Genomic DNA, 9,834 nt, shown 5'->3' with positions numbered 1-9,834 from the left:
AGAGAATTAAGCCTCTAAGCCAAAGGTTAAATATGTCACCTGTAAAGTGGGCATTCTTAGGAGGAAAAAAGAGAAGCTTGACCTTGGGGTTTTGAGACCTGGGACACTGGAAATAAATTAAGATCAAAATTATGTACAAATTTCTAAGCAGAACTGACCAAAAGAGCACTCATCACCTAAAAGATCTTTGATATTTACAGAAAAAAGAATTGACAGATGAATGAGGAAATGGGGGAAAACCAAGATATCCTAGCTCTCTTAGGATTTTAACCTGGCCCACACACTAATTAAAATCTCTATTTTGACTTAAATTCAAAACACTGTAGAACCTGAAACTACTGAATAGAATTTTCAAGTGTACCTTTGAGAGGTAGTGATTTCTAGGCAGGAGGAAATGTCATTCCTTATTCTACAATGAAAGTGGACCTGTAAATATTTTCTCTTGAAAGAACTGTCTATCAATAACTGGGTACTCCTGGAGGAGTTTGGGGTAGGTTGGTTATCTATATTTGACATTGGATTAGTTACAAATAAACAAGGCAGAGATACATTGAGGATAAACAATGCTCTGATACTTGAACTTCTAAAATGGCAGAAAACAAGACAGAAATTTAAGATCGGCTAGAACTGGGGAGAAAGAGGGATTGAATAGAAAGGACAGAGGCATTTGATGGTGAAACAGTATCTAGGAAGTGAGATAGGAAATGGAGATTGTTTCCTTGCCCAGAAATATGAGAACTAAACCATTTTCTGGCAGCAAAAAGAGCCAGAGTACAGAGCAGAAACTGGATGGGCTTCAAGAGCTTGAATGAATAGCGGGAGGGATAATAGCAGAAGATTGCAGGGTATGCAGCATGTGCAGAAAGCATTCCGAGGCACAGGGGACAGGGAGAGGCTCTGAGAAGGGAGCAGAGATGCAGGCAGACATTTATGGTATTTCAGATACTGTATGCAGACAACGAATAATGAAGTACAGAAGGAATTATTTCACAGATCCTGGATGGGCTGTCCAAAGAAAGAACGAAGAAAGCAAACATACTGCAAAAAGGTGGAAAAGATGGAAGTGGGAGGGAGGGGGAGCATGAGGGCCAGGAAATGTGGGAGGTATTTAAAAATAAGTGAAGGAGTGGGAGAGGCAAATAAGGACAGTAAGAAGAGGGGGAAGGAGAAATTCTACTATAATCTGTAAGTATGAATCCACTGAAAAAAAACATTTATCTAAAATAAACCCAAAACAAATACAGGATCAATATACAATATCTTTTATCAGATAGTCCCTAGACTCTTTGCAAAGCTAGAATAAACAGGATTTGAATTCTCTGCATAATTTGTCTTAGAAAGCTGGTCAATAAATTCACTATTTTAAAAATATTCCCAATCTATTAAGTCAAATCCCAGTTTATGGATTTTGTGAGGTACAGTATTTTGCTGCAATATGTGTGCAGAGAGACTCCACTCTGATATAATGAACTACATCTCTTTGTGGCCTGTGGTAAATTTCAAAGTTATGCTACAATTTATTACTATATTTTAAAATTATATAATGAAGAAAAAGAAATCAAACACAATCTCTCAGCTGATGGACCCCACAGGCGAGGAAGTGCGTCACACGGCTCCTATGTCTCCGGTGGTATGAATTATTTCAGCCTGCTGGAGAAGAAGAAAAGAGTAGGGAAAGAGCAGTAAAACTAAAGAGTGAAAACCAGGCATCTTTGTTGGCCACAACCCAAGCAGACTCTATGGGCCTGGTGCATAGATGGTTGTGTTATGTTCTGTGGCCTATCATGCATGTGGTCAGGCCAGACAGTCTCTACCATCATATTGAGTAGAAGATAACATGGAAGATAAGAAGCTATCAGCGAGAACTGGGATACAAGAAAGAAAGTAACAAAGATGAAAACTGATTTTAGTACTTATCTGTTAAAAAACTGATTTTCACTAATAGATTTAAAGTAACTTTTCCAGGAAACCAGGGAAAAGTTTCATTATTCCCTTTACAAATGGGAAAACTATGCTTAATATTTCAATATGTTATAAATTACTGGTTAATACCATATGAAATGATATCAGGGACATTCTTCAGCAAGTTACAGAAGCCCAAAGTGTCACTTGATTACCATCAGGGTAGCTTTTGATAGCTTGATTCTTTCCAGTCTTTAATGGTGACATCTCCAGCCATAAGTTTGTTGGCTTGTTTATGTATGGACACATCCATTGAGGATTAAAGAATTATTAACATATTTTCTTGAACAGATTATATTTGTTCTTGGCATCTGTTTGAATACTGGCTGGGATGGTTTCCTGGTTGTATTTGGAACACAAACTGCTTGGGCAGATAGGGGGTAGATTTCTCATGACTGTTTTGTCCTCAGAATGCCTCTCAGACCAAGAATTTCCAAACCATCGACATAAATCTCTCTCTCTTCCTTTACCAGCAATGTTAATACATTTTGAAATAATAGAGGTTCAAAAGTTCACTAGGAAAAAATTGGTTCCATTACTCATTGAAAAAGCTTTTATTGGTATGTAGCTGTAATTTAACATCATGTTAACGTCAGCAGAGTACCTAACACAGTAAATGTTCGCATGTTTTTACTAAAACTCCAGCTAATTCTAATCTAATTAGTAAAACACACGTTGACAATTCCTACAGCCTTCTGCATCATGTTCTTGCTGGTTTGCTCAGGTTTCTCCAAGCCATTTTTGTTTGAATTGGGATGCTGGTAGTTTTCCTTGAAACACAGATTTCCTGAGTGACTGCACTACCTCACTGTGACAGCAAAGATTCTCAGGTTTTTGGCAGCATATTTCAGAAAATGCACCTAGAAATTTTCATGGTCTTATAATAATATAAAGAAGAGTTAAAATAGGTTATTTTTAAAAAGGTTTGGGACTCACTGCTGGAGTTAAGGTTTCTGATTTTAAAGCTGAGAGGAAGAATAAAAACCTGATAGAGTAAGAGAAAGATCTGGCATATATGTTTGTAAAAATCATATTCAATTTCCTGACTAAAATGCAAATTCTGAGCAGACTTCCTTCCCAAAGGGACACTGTCCCTTGCAAGAGCCTTCTGCTAAGCTGTGATTTTGCTCTCTGACTGGAAATAATCCTTCCCTTGTTTTTATACCCAAGCCTGGATTCTTTCTGTGTCTGCTGTGCTGTTCCACTCTCTGCTTCTTTTCTTGTCACAAGGAGGCCAGCAGTTGTGACATTTAGGGGAAAACAGCTCTTGTATAGAGTATATTGCTCCATTTCTCTACCTCCGGTCCTGCTGCTCGCTACAGTGTGGCAGCGCATGGTGCCAGGCTCCCTAACAGATGCAACACATCCAGTTCAAACCTCTTGCTGCAGCTGCAGGGAACAGAAACATCTCCTGAGATAGCAGGATAGGCTTTGCTATCCTTGGGGTGGTCTGGCTGTGGCTGGGACAACCTTACAGTGGCTGTGCCTGAAGTGCACAGCCAGGCATGCTGTGGGCTCTTGGGAGTGTGCTCACCATGAAGAGGGAGGTTTTGAGAGGGTGGCTGGGGTCTACTTCTTCCTAAAAATCCTAAAAAGGGGATGGGGCGAATAGAGGACACCGTACTTAGCTAGAAAGAGGCTGGGTTTTTTGCTTTGCCTTCACTTCATCATTTTCTTTCTCGCAGCGCAATGCTCGGCAGTCGTTCTGCTGCTGCAGCCTTCCCGAGACCTCTCTCTGTTTCCCTGCTGTGTTGCCTCCGGTGCTGTGGCTTCCCTGCCCGGCACCAGCATCCCGTAGCTGGGAAGAAGCCTTTGGGGAAAGCAGCGGGGCCTCCAGGGCGTTTGCTGGCAGAAATCATCCCCGCGGGCTGTGCCAGCCTCCAGCTGGCAGCTGTGTGCTCCCGGGAGCGTTTGGTGAAACTGCCAAAATACAGATGCTGCAGAGCCATCGGGCTGGAAATTTCCCACAGGAGCTGACCACACTGTTGCTCTTTTACCTCACTAGGCAAGCCTGCCCAGGATGTCTAAATTAGTCCCTTTTGGAAACTTTGCATTTCCCCCAATATAGCAGAAATCTAGATAATAACCAGCAGCTGAAAAATCCCCAATCTTTGGATGAGTACAGTGCTCAAACCAACTTCTGTATTAATCCACTAGGAAAAGACATTAATCTATAACAGAGCTCTCAATGTTTTTAAGCTTTCTCTACGCCCCAGTTTCTGCTAAAATACCCTGTTTGTCCTTCTGCCTTGTGTTCAGGGCTGTGGACAGGGGTGAATGATATCTGAAGTTTTCTCACAGAGCCTGAAAAAGCAGTGGAGAACCTAGGTAAGGGCAGAAGGAGTAGTGATGGGCAGCAGACAAGATAGGATGATGAGGCTGATAGATACATTATAGGCTACAGGTACTAAAGCTGGGAGAGACCAGTATGAACTGCAGGACTGGCATGTATGGTTGGAGCTATCACTGTAAGAGACAGTTTGAGTCCAAGATAAAGTGTGTCAGCATGAATTGTGAGGCACTGTAATTAATATCAGGCTGAAAGGGTCAGAATAATTTATGAGACTGAGAAGATACAGGGTTGAGAAGCATACTATTAATTAATGTTGAGATGGTAGGCATGCAGGATTGAGGATAAGGCATCCAGATTTAGCCACTTGGAACTGAGGGAAAAAAATGAGTCTTTTGTGTGACCAAACAGGTCTGTGCAAGTGTATGTAATTTATGTGAGTTATAGGCTATTTGTCACGTTGCAAAACATTGCCTGTTTTGAAATGCTAATGACATCTTGCATCACTGGGCCAAATTCTGCTTCAGATACACTGGTGTACAGACAAATTCAGCGGGACTGCTCAGACAAGACAGTAAAATGAAAGCAATTGACTTTTTAGTTTTCGGAGTCTTATTGCGTAGCAATCAGCAATTGACAGCATGTTAAAAACATCTACATTGCAGTTATTAAATGAGATTTTTTTTTCTAAGCGACAGAAAACTCGTGAAAAATCCTAATGTCCGCCTGAAATCACTAACATCTATTTCTCACTGACGAAGAACTACAGACACCCATAAAATTACTGCAGAATTATATTGATAAAGGGGAACTATTTTCTCGAGAACCAGAGTGCAAAATCAAATCCAAAGGAGATTTAGGCTCTATTTAGTAGAGGTAAATCAGAAGGATGTTTGAATCCCTTCTACCTGAATGCAAATGGAAAGGGGCACTGTACAAGGCTGAAAAGAGATGCATGCATATTTTCCCCAGCTGTGCTTGCTTTCTCTAGGACCAGTCTTACAAAGGCTGTTGCAGAAAGAGGAAATGCAGTGGTGCTGCATGGATTGGGCAATGGCTACTGGCTGCTGCTCCCAAAGCCATCAGCAAAGATGTCAAGGACCTGTCTTCTAGGGCAGCATATGGTTTGCTAAACGGTTTTGCGACTGGGGGATGGCACACATCCAGGTGGCTTTCAGTCCCTGCCAGAATTTTAAAGAGATGTTAACAATGTTTACACTTTTCAGTTTTGACAGTCTCTAAAAATTACCTATTTAGACCTTCTCTCCCTCTCTGACAACACAAAATACAGCTCCTCTTTCAGATGCAAAGTGCCCCAGTGCTTTCTGAGTTCTCATTGCAGGACTCAGAGGAGAGAAATCCGGTTAGCAGTGCCACCACTACCCCTCTGCCGCACCACTGGAGCCTTAGTCAGTGCTGCAGCTCTCAGTGCCCTGTGCCCATGCCACCCACAACTAAGAGGTGGGAACATTTCAACAAATTCAGTGCCTCAAAGCTGTTTGGGGGAGTAGCAGTGGGATTCTAACAGCTGCTTTTTCTATTGTTCAGCCTTTCATTAGGAAAAAGAAAAGTGATTGTTTTTAAGAGATCCATTAATAAAACAGGTGCAAATGAGAATTTTGCTTGCTTGTCCAATGTGTTAGTCTTGATAGTCAGCTATCTCCAAAGATAAGGAATTGCCCCTCATTACTAGATCAGGCATTTTCCTCTCACCCTTTGCCAAATATACATAACTCTACTTTCAAAATGATAAAGACTTATTTCTACAATGTTACCAACAGAGTAATAAAAGCAATGGAAAGTAACTCTCTCACTTAGTTTGGAAAAGGAAGATAATGAGGCTTCTGGGAGATGCTGTTGGTGAAATAGTGCAGCACACCAGGAGATATTAAAATTAAATGCAAGGACCAGCCCTTTTTGCAAGGTTAAGGACAGATACCATAGCCAGAATGTTTCGTTTATAAGCGGACATCTGGCAAATATTGATCTACAATAGTATTTAGTGTGTAATGGAAAGTACAGATTGTTACATGAGCAATCAATAGTTTTTTAGATTATTGATCCTTACAGTGGCTATTGACTGGTTTTTAGGAGATAGCCCAGTCTAGTTTTTCATTTAGCTTAGCTTAAAATAATTGGATTGCAAGTTGTGTGGCTTTATATGTGGAAAGGGACTCAATATACAAATATTGTCTCTCATCATTGACAACATATAAAAAATAAATACTCACTTTTAAGTGTTTTTTCTTCCCTGTTGTGTAGTAGAACTACTCAAATATAATTTTAACAAGATGAGAAATGAAGTTGGCTTCAGAAGAGTGCAGAGGCCACCATCTCCCTTTTGCTCTGTGACTAGAACATTTTAATAAAAAAATTCTATTAATAAAGTCAACTGTTAGAATGAACACACAATCTAACTGGTTTCTCTAGACATGTCATGTTATCGCTCACTCTCATCCCAACTGATATAATTGTTTGCTTTCTTCTGCAGAGAAAACACGCTGTTGCCTACTGCTTGGGGACTTTATAGAAGTCTCACCAAGTACTCTTGAGTGTACACGATTTTATGAACTGTAAAATAAGCTGATAATATTTTTTACTCAGTTAAAACAAGCTCTGTGTGGGGAAGGACTGGCATACAAGAAATGTCAGTAAACTACGAGCCAGGTCATGCCTTGAGGTGTTAGTTCTTGTGATTGCTATTTATATTTCAGCGCAGACTGGAGTCTTTCTTTTGACCAAGGCATAATATTCCCACTACAGGCAATTGCCAGCCAATGCTCCAGCCATCCTGTAAATAAGTTAATCCTATGTTTGCATTTGGTTCCTCCTGCAGGAGCTAGAAACAGAACTGAGGTGTTTATAGTACAGACTCAATGCTCATCTCTGCTGACTTTCAGAGTAAATAAAGAGTCAAATGTATGCATAGAGCAATGCTATTTATGTTATCTAGACAAGCTGAGAATGCATCATTTTGCTGTACTGTGTTTTCCCAGATCCAAGAAAGCAAACCACAAATCTTTCTGCTGTTATCTAGCGAGTAACTCTATACCACTACTAAATCAACAACAGCAGGGAATGGAACTATTTTTCAGGTGTCATATATATCCCAGTGCTCTGTCTGTCCTGAAGGTCATGTGTCAAATCATTCTGGGAACAGATTTTTATCTAGTCTAAAAACATTAATCACTTACAATTTAACTTCCAAGCCAAGCAAACAAAACCCAGTCTAACAGAAGTGTAACAAAAATGAAAATTTTCTGTATAAATTTAAATAAAAACTCTCCTAGAAAACTATGTAATTTGACCACTGCAGAATCAAAAAAAAGAGGCCAATGAGTATTCTGAGATTTCAGTGTTGACATTGTTTTAAAATATATTTGTGTAATACACCCATGGGGGCTATTCTCTGGTACCAGTGCATACCTTTGTATTTAAGAATTAGGGATTAGCATTTCATGTTCTGGTAGGATTACATGGAATATTTGTTTATAATTAAAGATTTTCCCCTTGTTTTGGAGTGAAGAAACTGCAGAAGCCTTCAGTTTCTTATCTTAGTGTTACATAAAGGTGAATTTGACCTACAATGTGAAATCTGAAACTGAATCAAAACTACATAAAACAATCTAAAGTTACTTTGATCGGGATCTAGAGTCAGACCTTTCTTAAATGCATTTTGATTACAGATGAATGGCTGCAAACCATCCCTCCCTCTCCATGATTATTTAGGTTAAGAGAAGGTCTGTGGTTTGATTTGATCTGGGCCCATCTTTAATAACTGCTATCAAAACCAAAGATTTTTTTTAAAAATTGCTAAACTTTCTTGAGTGTTACTGACATCAAAACATCAAACAAAACAGGAAAAAGAGCTTTGTCATACAGGCAGCATTTTAGTGTTTAGGACACTGAAAGTACTTTAACTTGATGTCTCTTGCTGCTTCATTAGTCTTGCCTTGATTGTAAGATAAAGGTTTATGCAAGTGGCTGTAGAACCTAAAAGGCTGTTAATTGTTTGAAATGTCAACTGAAGCAGCTTTCTTTTAGAGTGTGGTCTATTTTAGCATTATAGATTCATTTTGGATGGGAGCTCCTCTGTTAGAGAAGTGGTTTGGTTTTTTTCAATCTGTGCCTTCTATGAAGAAAAACCCCATCATTTTAAGCATTTAAATGACTTCTGGGCAGTAGCTATTTATCTCACAAGACAGTATTTCAGGACATCTTTTTTTTCTTTGAGAAACTCTGAAAAATACAGTATAATGTCATTTATTGCTGGATGTGCATGCAGAGCAATATTGTTCTGTTGCCTAGTAACCAGTTAGAGGGAGGCACTTTGGAAACACTGATAGAAAAAGAGAAAGCTCAACTGTACACACTCGAGTAGAAGACTTATAAAACTGGTATTTGTTCCAGGTAGATTTGAAGAGGAGTTTGGGTCAAGGTTCTCATAGGGTTTTGTAAATTTTTTTGACATCAAAAAGCCCAGCAGGACATTTTCTTGTGCTGGAATTTAATGACCAGGCTTATTTTTTCAAGCCATGTTTACAATTTGTGTACTTCAAAAAGAGAAGTGTTCCTTTTTCCTTCACATCCATTCTTGAATACTTTTTGAAGGTGTGTTCTCCTTAGAATAGCACAGTGATAGTGTTGTAACAAAACAAACATGAAGAACTGTTTTGAACTGATATTCTTACGAACTGTGAATGATCGTGGACATATTTTCAAAGCCAGAGTGCTCTGACAGTTTCTAAATTAGGGAGCTCCTAGGTACCATAATAAAAGCAACTAACAGACAGTAGATTTGCTGAGTCAAACAAATAATCCAAAACACACCCAGAAAATATCTTCACTGGAGTTCAGTCTGGCCATTGCTTCCTGTTTTACAAGCAATAGAAAGTCAGCATAAAATCAAGGCAGAAGAGATGAGCTCACAGGAGCCAGTTTAACCTTTGGCTAAGCTCAGACAAAATGCTGGCGAGGGTTTCAAGAGTCTGAGTTATCGTGTTGTTCTTTGATGCCTCCCTGGCTTCCTGCTTCTGACCAGAGTCAGGGCAGGCGGTCTTTGCATGGCCCTTCCTCACTGCAGGGCGAGCAGGAAGTGCTGCAGGGCCCTTTATTGCTGCAAGATTTACAACAGAGTTTTGAGAAGTGAAAAGGGCTGTGTAGCCCAAGTGTGATTGGAGATAGTCTTCAAATTTCAAGGTGTTCATTTGAATAGAACCGAATGTAAATTTTATTTTTTTCTGGCAGCTAGTTAAACTCAGAAGCGCTGTAAACCTCGTTGGCTTTACCTGTGGAGTAGTGCTTTACTTCATGTACACATCAGAATTCTAAGAAGGAGGAGTTGCACACTCTGGATGTTGATCACTTCACTGATTATTAGCTACTGGAAAAATTAAGGCCAGAGATTAACTCCTCCATTACAACCTTCTGCGGCATTCTGCTGGAGGCAGAGAGCTCATGGACAGTATGATGAAAGCATAAAGAAGAAGATACCCTTCCCTTTGGTGTGTTAGTTTTTCACATTTTCTCTTCTAGAACAATTTGAAGGTCATAAAAATACAAGTAGACAAGGACTAGAAAAT

The sequence above is a fragment of the Fringilla coelebs genome, assembly GCF_963513975.1.
Source record: "Fringilla coelebs genome assembly, chromosome: 1".
NCBI lineage: Eukaryota > Metazoa > Chordata > Aves > Passeriformes > Fringillidae > Fringilla > Fringilla coelebs.
The sequence above is the reverse complement of the archived record's forward strand: the minus strand, read 5'-3'. Positions refer to the sequence as shown.